The 14,176-nt window shown below is 46.8% G+C and overlaps 1 protein-coding gene across 16 annotated transcripts in view; it reads left to right on the top strand.

Annotated features, from left to right (window-relative positions):
* MCF2L (MCF.2 cell line derived transforming sequence like) overlaps nucleotides 1-14,176 on the top strand; it is a 249,952-nt gene that overhangs the window by 158,299 nt on the left and 77,477 nt on the right. The gene's annotated exons all lie outside the window — the stretch shown is intronic.

Genomic DNA, 14,176 nt, shown 5'->3' with positions numbered 1-14,176 from the left:
ATGGCTAGGTTCTTTATGTACAGAAAACATTGCCTATCATTATTGTCTTATAATTTGTACTCCCCTATGTCCATCTGTCCTCTTTTGGCATGTACTTAGATTGTAAGCCCCCTTTGGGCAGGGACCATCTTCTTATGTGTTTGCAAACCACATAACACAACGGGGTCATGGTCTATTATAAAGGTCCCTGGGCACTACAATAAAACAAATTATGAATAACAATAAATAATAAGGTAGAATGCATTACAAATATTTGTTCACCATCCTGCACTACCCCAAGATGTGGTCTTTGTTACATTACACTTCTCCTACATTGTTGTAGTAATTATGCCACACATAGCTCTGAGTTAGATACAGCTCACTTACTTAAAAACAAACAAAAAAAAAAGTATATTCCCTTAAGCATTGTTCTCTTGTCTTTGCATCACAATAATAGTGTGTGAGCAGGGGAGGCCAGAGTAAATTGTGTACATGCAGCTACGAGGCTATAGTTGAAATAACTGTTGGTGGTAGGTGTCAGTCCCCATAATACACGAGGTTCGAAGGGATGCCGGAAAGGTTGAGACCGCAACTGGGGGTTTCAAAAAGCACAAACTGATTTTATTTTGATGACGCCAGACAATCATCAGAACAAAAATTAAACAGATTGCCAGACAACACAAAACAATTCCCTGAGGCTTTTCTAAATCACAATAATTCCCAATAACTGCCCAGGGGTTAGGAACAGTTGAATTAACACTGGTATTGTCCATAGGGCTGATTATTTACACAACTTTATACAAGGAAACAGTAAAAAACCTAAACCACAACTATTTATAAACTAACTTAGTAACTTTTTAGCCACTGTCACTTGACAAGCAATAAGGACAACTAAAAAACCAATTAGGATAGGGATGATGGCGGGGGGCGGGGGGGAGTTATACCAGTTCTGTAGACAGCAGGAACACAAGTACCGGTCGCATGCTCATAAACTGTCTCCACTCGGGTCGACCAACTCGGAGTACGCTCAGTAAGACTCAAGAGCGGGGGGTGCAAGGCGTCTGGGTGATCAGGCCAGGCGTTCACTCGATGCGAATCCCCAGTGAGAGAGGGGCTGCCTGCCTGTTTTATTGCCTGTGAACTTATCACCCCATAGGTTGGTTTTTGCTGCAGTGGGTGGAGTAGCAGGCCTGAGCACAAGTCAGCCCATTGGCTGATCTTTTACTGCAATGGGTGGAGGGAGCAGGGGAAGATTATTAATTTACATGCCCTTATATGGAAAACACTCCACCTCACAGACAGAGCCCCCTATACCAGCCTTAGAGGTATTACAGGCTATGGCTCCCTGCGACGGGCAGCCATTGTTGTAGTTCTGACTCGGACAGTAGGTAGCCTCCGTATAAACTGTTCTTTTTATCCTGTACTCTTTTTAAGATTATTTTTTTTTGCATATTATTATTTACCTTTAGTCTCCCCTTTTCTTACCTTCCTTGCTACTCTGGAAAGAGATGCCATAACATGATTAGTCTACTATACACACCACAGTATTACTGGCAGTAGTCTGTGCTATACTTGTCAATTAGATGATACACAGTCACTCTTGACTTCACCTACATTGACCAGTAATCTCTCCATCAGCTCCTTTCTTGGCTTGAATTTTTATTGCTTAAACTTGACATGGTTAATCCATTCTTGAGAGAACCTATTCTAAAATTCTGATATTCCAATTTATAAACCAATTTCAGATCTGCACCTGCTGTCTGAAGTTCTTGAGTGTTAGCCTCATCAGGTGAAATTTCATTTTGTAAAACATGGCCTATGTGAGAAGTCCTAGTTGGGATATCAAAAATTTCATGGAAGAAAAATTAGTCATTTTAGTGGCAAATTATTCAGTGCACCAGTAGCAATCATGTTTTCACTGATGACCAGAGCAAATGTTGTTCCTCCGTCCCCCACCCTGTATATTTATCTGTTCTGCCAGATGTGACCATGTTTTATATCAGCAGCCTGCGGTCCATCTGGATTTTCTCTGGCTCATGTAAGACATTGTGTTTATTGCCTGTTTGCCAGATTCTGCTGGTTTCTGTCTGCATAGTTGTTTTTCCCCTACCGCTATTACTAACATGAAATACATAAAAAGGAAGGGCATGTGAACTGAGGTGCATGTAATTGCACACAATATTGGCACTCCCTCTGCCACCAATGGCAGCACTGCTCTGGTTCAATTAACACATCCCACAAATCCTCGCTATGCACGCGCAGTTAGCAAAACTACCCTATCCTCAGAGACTGTCTTGGTTACAATCTTGCGACCCACTCAGTAGCCTAGACTGCCCATCACTAGTTTACGTTGTGGATGAGCTTTCTGTTTGTTTTCTTTGAATTAAACAGTGGTCATTGCTACATTTCCTATGCTAAAATGACAGCAAATTTATAGTTATCAGTTTAGGTTCTTCCTAACTCTTTAAAAAAAAAAGTACATTCTTCAATTATATTATAGTCCATGTCTTACCTATTGACGGAGAGGTAAGCTCTCAGGTAATTGTGGAATACTTGTAGTCAGTTATGAGCAAAGGTGGCAGAATCTGGCAATTTTGTTTTAGTTTCAGCTTTTTTCTAGTGTGGAATTGGTGTTAATATTCTTTTAAACGTTGGTAGAATTAGGACTTCACTGTTTTGTAATAGAGTGACATTGGTGTATGCCTTCAAAAGGCCAGAGTCATCCTGTTGTAACTCCATTAAACTCAGTCATATTTCACCTGGAAGAATTTGACCTGGGGGCTTGTTAGAAGAATAACAAATGGAACAAGTGTCACTCCTAGATACCAGTACAGATACTCCTGCATTACCACTCCTGCATTACCACATTTTGTTTATGTTGTTTCTTCTTTGGCTTTTAGTATAATCAAGAATTACTTTTAATGTTTTGTGTATGACCTCTTGGTCCTCCATCGTCACCTATCCAAATGACTCTTATTCACTGTTTTCTATCCAATCACTCTTTCCCTAGAATAGTGATAGAAATGTAGCCGTGTTAGTCTGGGGTAGCTGAAGCAAAATGCAGGACAATGTAGCACTTTAAAGACTAACAAGATGGTTTATTAGATGATGAGCTTTCGTGGGCCAGACCCACTTCCTCAGATCAAATAGTGGAAGAAAGTAGTCACAACCATATATACCAAAGGATACAATTTAAAAAAATGAACAAATATGAAAAGGACAAATCACATTGCACAACAGGAAGGGAATGCGGGGGGGGGGGGAGGGAAGGAAGGTAAGTGTCTGTGAATTGATATTAGAGGAAGGGAGAGTGGGATGTTTGTGAGTTAATGGTATTAGAGGTGATAATTGGGGAAACTATCTTGGTAATGGGTGAGATAGTTCAAATGTTTGTTAAGTCCTTGTTGGAAAGTGTCGAATTTTAACATGAATGACAGTTCAGAGGATTCCCTTTCAAGTGCAGATGTAAAAGGTCTTTGTAGCAGAATGCAGGTGGTTAAGTCATTGAGAGAGTGTCCTTTCTGGTTAAAATGGCAAGAAACTGTTTTTTCTTTGTGATCTTGTCTGATATCTGTTTTGTGGGCATTAATCCTTTGGCGAAGTGTCTGAGATGTTTGTCCAATGTACATAGCAGACGGACACTTTCGGCACATGATAGCATAGATTATATTTCTGGATGCGCAGGAATATGTGTTCTTGATCTTATAACTCACTTGGTTAGGTCCAATAATATTCCTGCGCATCCAGGCCAATGTAGACGCGCTTTTCCAGAAAAAAGCCCCGATGGTCATTTTCGCAATCAGGGCTTTTTTGCGGGAAAGACTACTGTGCTGTCTACACTGGCCCTTTTCCAGAACAGTTTTCCGGAAAAAGGACTTTTGCCCGAGCAGGAGCAGCATAGTTTTTCCGGAAAAGCAGCTGATTTCTTACAGTAAATCGTCATTGCTTTTCCGGAAATTCAAGGGGCCAGTGTAGACAGCTCGCAGCCTATTCCGGAAAAGCGGCTGCTTTTCCAGAATAAGTGGCCCAGTGTAGACACAGATGAAGAGTTTTGTCAGTCCTTATACAGGTATAGCCATGCTGGAAAGTCTTACTTGCATGGCATATACCAGGCGCGGGCAATAATTTTTGAAGTATAGGCAGTCCCCAGGTTACATGGATCCGACTTACATCGGATCCCTACTTACAAACGGGGTGAGGCAACCCCGCACTAGCTGCTTCCCCCCAGCAGACCAGGAAGACGCGAAGCTAGCGCCCCCCCCCAGCAGACCAGGAAGACGCGAAGCTAGCGCCTCCCCCCCCCCCCCCCCCCAGCAGACCAGGGAGACGTGGAGCAGCTTTTCTCAGCAGACACCTCAGCTTGAGAATAAAGGACTGAGGGAAGTGAGGTGTGGGAGAATAAAACTGAGCTCTGGAGAAATGTTTGGCTAGAGTTTCCCCTGCAATATGTACCAGTTCCGACTTACATACAAATTCAACTTAAGAACAAACCTACAGTCCCTATCTTGTACGTAACCCGGGGACTGCCTGTAGTTGTGGGCTGTCCCTGAAGAGGCAGGGCCTTGGGTGGCAAGGGCAGGGGCTTTAAATAGCAGGAGTTGGAAGGGCTTGCACCTCCCCTGGGGCTCCCAGGCATCATGTTATCCGGAGACAGGAGCCGCAAGCCCTCTCAATTCTTGCTATTTAAAGGTCTCGCTGCTCCTGACCTCGCTACTAGTACGCTGCCTTGGAGCCAGGGATTCAGGAGCCCTTGCAACTGCTTCTATTTAAAGGGCTTGTGCCTTCTCTGTGGCTGCCTGGATTTTTTTGAGCTGCCTTCACCATGACATTCCCCATTTCCCCTGGCCCGCACCTTGCTCCAAGACCTGACCTCCCCGTGCCATATTCCATTGCCACTAAAGGGGCCCACAAATGTGTGTGTGGAGCCTGGGGTAGGCTAGTTCTTAACCCCACCTCTTCCGCCCCAGGCCCAGGGATGTTAAAATGAGCTTATTTTACTAACTGAGAAGTTGATAGAATTTTTATCGACTACTTGATTAATCAAAAGGGGAAGGCAGCCAGCTCCGTCCTAGTTTGCGCCCGGACCAAACTCTGCTGCAGCTCTGCAATTCAAAACGCAATAGGAGCCTGTGGGCGCGACTGGCCGTGAAGCAACCCTTGTTCACGGAGTGTCCCAACTCCCCGCTGGGACCCCCTGCGGACAGGGGCTGTTGCCAGAGCAACCTCCCCTGGCACTCCTGTGCTGCTGCCTCTAATGGGGGGGGGGAATGCAAGTAGTCAACTCGACTACCCAATGAGCCTTATCGACTACTCTTTTCCATGCCTACCCAGGCCCTACCCCTTTCAGAGTGACCTGCAAACACTTCCGAAATTTGTGAAGTGGCTCCCCTTCAAAAATTATTGCCCACCCCTCGCCTAGAGACTCCATGCTTGGGCAATACCTAAACTCTGTTCAGGCTCTGGAGAGTGCCCTGCCTAAAGGGTACTTTACCAGGGAAGTCCTCTCCATCACAGTTCTCAAGTCTTGCTTTCCCAAACAGTGAATACATCCTGAGACTCCAAGGGAAGGAAACAGTGCAAATGAGTGAGAAAGCACAGTGATGCGTGTATAGATTTATACATGTAGATATTGAAAGTTAACAAAGGAAAGGGGTTGGAGGAAAATTCCTTAGCAATTTAAATATTGTTTTCTTTAAACTAAACAGACTATATTGTGTATTTTATTTAATGTCAAGCAACTCCCTCATGTGGGTATGGTTGGAATTACAAACTATTCGTATTTCATAGATACAAGGATCTAATACAGTGAACAAAATCCTCTTGAGAACATCATCTACCGTGCTTTGTAATTTAAAGTTCAGTACAAAGCTCTTTTGTGACCAGTTTATCAACCATACATTTAAGTTTTCCTGCTCTAGCAGTGCGACTCATAGATTAAGGCAAAGTACATACTGTTTGGAATACACACCTGCAAAAACAGTTTAAAGAAAGAAAGAGGTTTCAAAACACTCAACAAAAATAATTTCAGGAAATAAACTGTTCTTTCCTCCTTTTCTTTTGAAAGCATTTTCTCCCTTTACAATACAAGGTGCTCTCTTTATCTCAGTAAATTAACTGTTGGGATATGGGATACACCCAGAGGCAACTGCTATGTTTGTTTGTTCTTAATCAACACAGCTGTCATTTAAAACATATTTTGTTAAACTAGTAATGGGCACATTCTTGAAATATACATTTAAAAAGATAAGGTGTAGCTCAAGTTCTTAGTCCAAAGAAATGAATAAATTACCCATTGTAAAGATAGGATGTTTTAACTATATGACTTTGCTCCTGCGTCATTAGCAGTTTCTACTGCAGCCAGACTATTAACAATGGTGGGTATGAATGGGAAAAGTGTATGCTTTTGGTTGCTATTTTGTGTTCACCTCTTTTTGTAAAAAACAAAACAAAAAAAGCTAACATTTTGATCCAGGAAACTTGAAGATTAAAACCCTACCTACCGAACATTGATCCTACTGGAAATAGGAAATTTCAAAGTTCAAGAGAAAGGGAGAAATTATGGGAGGAAAAATCAACCAAATCTGGGAGCCCATCCTGACCTCAGCTCTAATTCCAAATACAATACACAAAATTTGTTTTACTTGAATGAAGAGGAAAATTACCTTGTAGAGCATCTTGCTTTCCATAATTCACTTGTTTAGCAATGCACAGGTGTCAGTCGTATTTCCTTTTTTCTTTTTGGCCTTTTAATTAGTCTTATTTCATTGAGAGAAACAAAATAAGCAACTAGTACATTTCAGTGATATCAAAATCAATGGATACTATTTTTCATACATGGTAGCCACAGCACAGCGAGTGTCTGACTTTTCTCGGAGATGCTATGGCCTCTAGGCAGTTAGGCATTGGCTTTCAGTGTTAAATCTGACGCTTAACTTATTTCTTCTTCGCTTGCTTGATCATGTTCATTCCGCATTAGGTGGATGTGCACCACATGCACCATTGCTGGAGAATTTTCCCTCTGAAAAAGAGAGAGAGAGCCAGCTAGCCAGCAGAGGCATGGGTGGCGAGTTGTGTGGGCTCATGGTACTCATGCTCCAGCAATATTTGGAGCTGGAGCAGGTCCCGACCCCCTGCACACATCTTCCCACCCCGGCCCCAAAGCGTCTCTCCCCTGTCCCGGTCCCATCCCTGCCATGCGCGACCGTCACTGAGCTCCCCCTTGCTGGCTGCTGCTGCCCTGCGTAGCGTGCTCAAACCAGTGGGTGGGGAGACACCCGGACGTGACATGACATAACATGGCCCGGGATTTTAAACCTTCTGGGCACTGTGTTGCGCCACATGGCTGAGTTGCGGGTTCGGAGTCCGGGGACAGAGCACAGACTCCAGCCCCACAAATGGAAGGCAGAAGGTTCGGGAGAGGGAGGGAAGGGGCTTGTGCAGAGGGAAAGGGGAAGGGCTGGGAGAGGAAGGTGCTTGTGCGGAGGCGAAGGGGAAGGCACCAAAGGGACAGGAGTGGAGGAGAGACAAATGCCAGGGGGCCAAGTGCAGACAATGAGGAAAAAGGCAGGAGAGGAGGCATCAGTGGGAGGGGGACAGGGTGATGCTGGGAGGGGACAGGGTAAGGGAATTGGAGGCTAGAGGGGTGAGGGGAGGTGCTGGGAGAAGGCTTGAAGGGGTGGACATGAGGTAGGCCAGGATGGAGCAAGTCATGTGTGAGGGCACAGGGGCAAGAGGGGAATGGGGCAGAGAGGGTGGTGAGGGGTGGGCATCAGGGAAAAAGGGGGCAGGGGAAGTGAGGGAAGGGGGAGGCACCATGAGAGTGCAGAGGTAAGGGAAGGTGCAGGTGCCAAGGGATTCTGGGGGTGAAGCAGAAGGGCAGACACCTGCAGGGGAGGGACCACCATCAGAGGAGAGATGCAGGGCAGGTTTGTAGAGGGAGGTGTTAGAAGAGGGGTTGAGGAGGGGTAGCTCACATGATCAGAGTGGGGCTACTGAAGGAGTGGGCACAGGGAGGAGAGAAGGGCTGGTGGAGGGGGACAAGTTGCAGGAGGGCTGAGGACAGTGAGAAGAGCAGGAGTCAGGACAGCAGAGGAGGGTGAGGAGTGGTAGGGCATCAGGCACCAGGGGAGCTGATGGAGCAAGGGGAGGAGACATGGTAGCAGAGGGAAAAGGTAGAGGTTTAAAAATATTTATTAATAACTTAGGTGGCACATCCAAACAAGCCACATGAACTCAGTACTGGTGCACAACACAAAATTCATTTTGCTTATGTGAGGAAACTCTTAGGCTATGTCTACACTGGTTGTTTCTTGCGCAAGAACATCTTGTGCAAGAACACATCCACACTGCCATGTGCGAGCTGTGCTTTTGCACAAGAGCATCTATGGCAGTGTGGACGCTGTCTTGCCCAAGAAAGTGCCGATGGCCATTTTAGCCATAGTGCTTCCTTGCACAAGAAATTCATGTTGCCTGTCTACACTGGCCTCTTCCATAAGAATAGTTGTGCAAAAGGGCTTATTCCTGAGCGGGAGCGTCGTAGTTCTTGCGCAAGAAGCCCTGATTTCATACATGAGACCGACAGTGTACTTGCGCAAGAACACACGGCCAGTGTAGACAGGCAGCAAATTTTTGCGCAAGAGCGGCCACTTTGGCGCAAGATCGTGCCAGTGTAGACACAGCCAAAGGGAGGGAGGAAGGCAGAGGCAGGGAATCAGCACTGGTTCAGCATGTCTGCATGGTGTGGGGGAAGGTGCAGGGCAATTGAGCTCAGCTGGGTTGCAGAGTGGGGAGGTCTGGGGAGCTGAGCTGGGCTGGGCTGGGCGGTGGGGTGTGTGGAGCTCAGTTTGGCTGCAGGAGAAGGGAGGTACCAGAAACCAGGGCTAGACTCAAGGAGAGTGAGGGGCAGGGAATCGGCTCTTGGCTCAGCAGTTTTGCTGGGCTTGGAGGAAGTGCAGGAAAATGGGGCTCAGCTGTGCTGTGGGGGAGGCATGCAGGGAACCAGTGTAGGGCTCAGCTGGGCTGAAGTGGATGGGGGAGGGCATACAGAACAGACAGTCAGCTCAGCTGGGCTGTGAGGGGATGCAGGGAACTGGTGCTGCACTCCCTTGGATTGTGGGGGATGGTTTTGTGGGAGGTACAGGGAACCAGCAGGGGTAGGCAGCTCAGTTGGGTTGCAGGGGATAGAGATGTAAAGAAGCCTAGTGGGGACGGGGTGGGGGGAAACCAGGAGCCCTGAAATGACCTCTCCTGGGACCAGTCAGGTCCAGAGGGTGCCAGATCAGGGAGGTCCAACTCCTAACCAAGTCCGCTCCTTGCACTCTTCCTCGTAGCCCTACCCCCAGTCTGCTCCTGCTCCCTCCCCCTGGCCAGACACCCTACATCCAGCCTGCTTCTGCACCCTACCTACCACCCAGACCTTGTCCCCTTCCGCCCCCCACCTCCTTCCCAGATCCTGCACCCCATCCCTATCCCGCTCCTTGGCAGCCCTGCCATCCACTCTAGCACCTAGCACCACCCTGGCCCCAGCACCTTGCCTCACACCCCAAGACTCAGCACCGCCCTGGCCGTGGCCCCAGGACCCTGCCATCCATGCTAGCACCCAGCAGCACGCTGTTCCTTGTCCCAGCATCCTGCCAGTCACCCTAGTGCACAGCAGGACCATGTCCCTGACCCCAGCACCCTGCCACCTGCCTGCCCCAGAACCTTGCCCCAGCACCCTGCCACCTGTGCCAGCATCCTTCCACCCAGCAGCACCCTCGCCCCAGCCCCAGAACCCACTAGCACTCTGTCCCTTACCTCCACCAGCACATCTGGGACCACATTAGTGAAGCTTGGGGGTTTTTGGAGGGTTTTTGTTTTGTTTTTTGCATCTCACTTGTGTGGCCCCAACTGACTTTTCTGTGGGTCAGTGACCTTTGACTCAAAACAGGTTCCTCACCCCTCTCACATATAAAGACAATGCTAAAACCTTTTGAGTTTGACATAATATTTTATTTAAAAATGAAGCCTGGACAACAAGCCCCCAATTGGGACCAAACCCCCATTTCACTGCAGCATCATAACACTCCTGCGCCACCTTACCCCAAATCTGAGCCTATCATACACTGGAACCCCCTGTCCTGAGCCTCTTACATCCCCAAACTCCTGTATCCCCACATCCTCAGTCTTCTGCTACAACACTCCTGCACCATCCACACATCACAAATCTGTGTCCTGAGCCCTTCATACTCACAACCTTCTTGCCCCGAGTCCCTCACATATCCAGCCCAAACTCCTGCACCCTCACATCTACAAGCCCTGGCTTGCTCAGCACCCCAACCTTCCACCTGAGCCCAACACTCCCCAGCCTAGAGCCTCCTCCCCGAGCCAACAGCCCCTTCTCCTGCATCCAAATTCCCTCCCAGATCTTGTCCTTCTCACCCCTTCCCACATCCAAATCCCTCATTCCCATCCCACAACTCACTCTCACTAGGTTGAGACTGGTATAAGGGCTGGGGATAGCAAGTGATGGAGAGGAGGGGAACAGAGCAGATGAGGCCTCACAGAAGGGAGGTGGGGGAGGAGGGTCTCGGGAAAGGAATGTGATTTTCATGAATTGGTGGGTCCCTCTCTCCTTCCGCCCCCCCCCCTTTTTTTTTTGCTTGACAAACCTAGGGGTTCCTTAAAATTCTGAAAAGCTGAAAAGGGTTCCTCAGCCAAATGAAATTGGGAAACACTGAGTTAGAGAAACAGAGGGAATGCAAAGCATTTGGGTGCCTTCCTAGCACCTTGCCCCCTGGCTCCTAGAGGCAAACCTTCCCTGATCTCAGCACCCCAGGTTTCAGTGCAGTGCTGGTCCCCAGAACCCCGCACCACATGTCAGCAATAGTTAAGTACCACTTAATCATGGTCACTGACAAAACACTTCTCTTTGGAGTCCGAAGGGGAATCTGATGCCACTGAAAGCTCACCACCAGTACCCGGCATGTGTGCCATCAGACTTTGATGCTAGTTCCCCGACCAGCACCTGCTGGTCAACAGGTCATGGTGAATGCAATGGCTTTATTAGAACTCCTGGGTTTCCCCCCATTATAGGTCCTCATTCCCACCTCTCAAATTCGCTAGTTAGATAGATAGAAGCAACTGGTCATGAAGAAACTGGCCACGTGACATCCACACACCTACACACACCCATTCCCCCCCCCCCCAGCCTAGAGAGGAGCTGAGGCAACCCCCGCTCCACACAGGCCCCACTTTCTACCTGCCTTTTCTTCACCCCCTCCCCCAAGGTGGTGCAAAGGAGAGTAAACTAGTGAATCCCAGGGCTGAAAGAGACCTCAGGAGGTCATGGAGTCCAGCCCCCTTCCCAAAGCAGGACCAATCCCAACTAAATCATCCAGACAGCACTTTGTCAAGCTGGGACTTAAAAACCTCTAGGGATGGAGATTCCACCACCTCCCTAGGTAACCCATTCCAGTGCTTCACCACCCTCCTAATGAAATAGTTTTTCCTAATATCCAACCTAGACCTTCCCCACTGTAACTTGAGACCATTGCTCCTTGTTTGCCATCTGTCACTACTGAGAACAGCCTCTCTCCATCCTTTTTGGAACCTCCCTTTAGGAAGTTAAAGGCTGCTATCAAATCCCCCCTCACTCTTCTCTTCTGAAGATTAACCAAGACCAAATCCTTCAGCCTCACCTCATAGGTCATGTGCTCCAGCCCCCTAATAATTTTTGTTGCCCTCCGCTGGACCCTCTCCAATGTATCCACATCCTTCTTGTGGTGGGGGAAGGCCAGAATTTGGCCACTCCAAATGTGGCCTCACCAGTGCCGAGTAAAGGGGAATAATAACTTCTCTAGATCTGCTGGAAATGCTTCTCCTAATGCACCCTAATATGTCACTAGCCTTTTTGGCTACAATGGCACACTGTTGACTCATACCCAGCTTCTCATCCACTGTAATCCCCAGGTCCTTTTCTGCTGAACTACTACTTAACCAGTAGGTCCCCAGCCTGTAATAATGTTTGGGAGTCTTCCTTCCCAAGTGCAGGACTCGCGTCCTTGTTGAACCTCATCAGATTTCTTTTGGCCCAATCCTCTAATCTGTCCAGGTCACTCTGGACTCTATCCCTGCCTTCCAACATAGCTATCTCTCCCTCTAGCTTAGTGTCATCTGCGAACTTGCAGATGATATTCCCTCATCTAGGTCATTAATAAAGATGTTGAACAAAACAGAAACCGACCGCCAACCTGACATTGAGCCGTTGATCACTACCCATTGGTCTTGGCAATCTAGCCAGCTTTCTATCCACCTTACAGTCCATTTATCCATTTACTACCTTAACTTGCTGGCAAGAATATTGTGGGTGACCGTATCAAAAGCTTTGCTAAAGTCAAGGTATATCACATCCACTGACTTTCCCATGTCCACAGAGCCAGTTACCTCATCATAGAAGCTAATCAGATTAGTCAGGCATGACTTGCCCTTGGTGAATCCATATTGACTATTCCTGATCACTTTCCCTCTTCCAAGTCACCTTGCTCTGCTTGCTATGCCATTGTCTGAAACCCCTGCTGTGGGCACTAGTCCCCCCACCCCGCTAGTCTGCTGGTTGGCTCCCATCCATCCATGGCATTTGGAGCATGTGACCCTTCATGTCCCCCATGTGTCACCACCTCCTGAGGTCTCTTCCAGCCCTGGGATTCTATGACCCCACTGGTTTGCTCTCCCTTTGTACCACCCTAGAGGGAGGGGTTAGAGAGATAGGATATGGCTCCTTTCTGCTTGGGAGTGGATTCTGACTCTGGTACCGACCCCAGCACCAGGGTGTAATAGAGGCAGAGTAATGTAACACTCTTAACTGCCAAACTGAAGTGTCCACTGCATGCATCAGATGAAGTGAGCGCCAGCTCATGTAATCTTAGGCCCAAATAAATTTAAGTTTTTAAAGTGCCACAAGACTTCTCATTGTTTTTGCTGGAGCAGGCTAATCTGGCTACCCCTCTGATATTTATTGTAAGAGGCTCTCTCTTGCATTCCAGAAACCCCATTGTTTATGGCATTTTGAAACAAGATATTAGGGAACAGCCCTATCCTGTCAGGGAGATGGATTTAATAAACCTTTTGCACCATGGGGATTCCGAGGTTCTGTTACTGCAGCTCAGCTGTCCACTGAGTCACTGCAAGCATAGGTGTCAAGCAAGTAGCCTAACAGCTCAAGCTGATGCAATATGCAATGATTTTGCAGCTTCAGTGTCTGCTTCCTTCTGCTATGTTTTGGCTGCAATCATGCCTCTCTATCAGTTTACAACCCAAGCTAAAGATGCAGATCTTGCATCCTTTTGTTTCACTTACAGCCTCTTCCCCAAAGTCATTGGCTAGAGTCCCAGGGCTTCCAGGTAAATCTGTTGTGCTTTGTATGCTATTCCTTTCGCATGGCACAGCTGCCAAACTGTTAGGAATACCATATGTTCCTTTGAAAGAGAAAATAAACAATTTTGAGATGTGTGTTTTAAATCACTGCATTCAGTCATAAAGCTGGTAGAATCGAAAAGTTTTGTACCATCTGTGAGCCAGTGGATCAGATGTAATAAGATTTTGGCAAACATTACTTAGAGCAGTTCTTCTCAACCTTTCCAGACTATTGCACCTGTTTGAGAAGTCTGTTGGTTGTTTTTTTTTTTCTGGTATACCTCACTTTAAAACTTATTTACCAAATCAGACCTAAAAATACAAGTGTTTCACTGCTAATGAAAAAATGCTTACTTTCTCAATTTTACCATGTAATTATAAAATAAATCAATTGGAATATAAACATTTTACATACATTTCCATATATAGAGCAATATAAACAAGAATTCTATATAACTTCACTGGTGCTTTTTATGTAGCCTGTTGTAAAACTAGGCAAATATCTAGATGAATTGGTGTAACCCCCCGGAAGACCTCTTTGTACCCCAAATACATATGTACCCCGGGGTAAGAGCCACTAACTTAAAGAACGTCTCAGTTTTAAGTAGGTTTGGAACTATTTTGAGCTTGTTTTGAGTGGGTAAAATTCATTTCTGTGCAGACAAAGACACAATTAAATCACATTTCTATCCATACGGTTTGGATTTCCGTGGTGCATGGTTTTATAAAGGCCCACTGCACATGGGGAAAATTTCAGCCATTGAGAACAAAGGACAAAGTGAGTATTGTAAAATGATGAAAAGTT

Source organism: Pelodiscus sinensis, chromosome 1, assembly GCF_052426305.1.
Source record: "Pelodiscus sinensis isolate ZL-2025 chromosome 1, ASM5242630v1, whole genome shotgun sequence".
In the NCBI taxonomy this organism is placed as follows: domain Eukaryota; kingdom Metazoa; phylum Chordata; order Testudines; family Trionychidae; genus Pelodiscus; species Pelodiscus sinensis.
The sequence above is the reverse complement of the archived record's forward strand: the minus strand, read 5'-3'. Positions and strand labels throughout refer to the sequence as shown.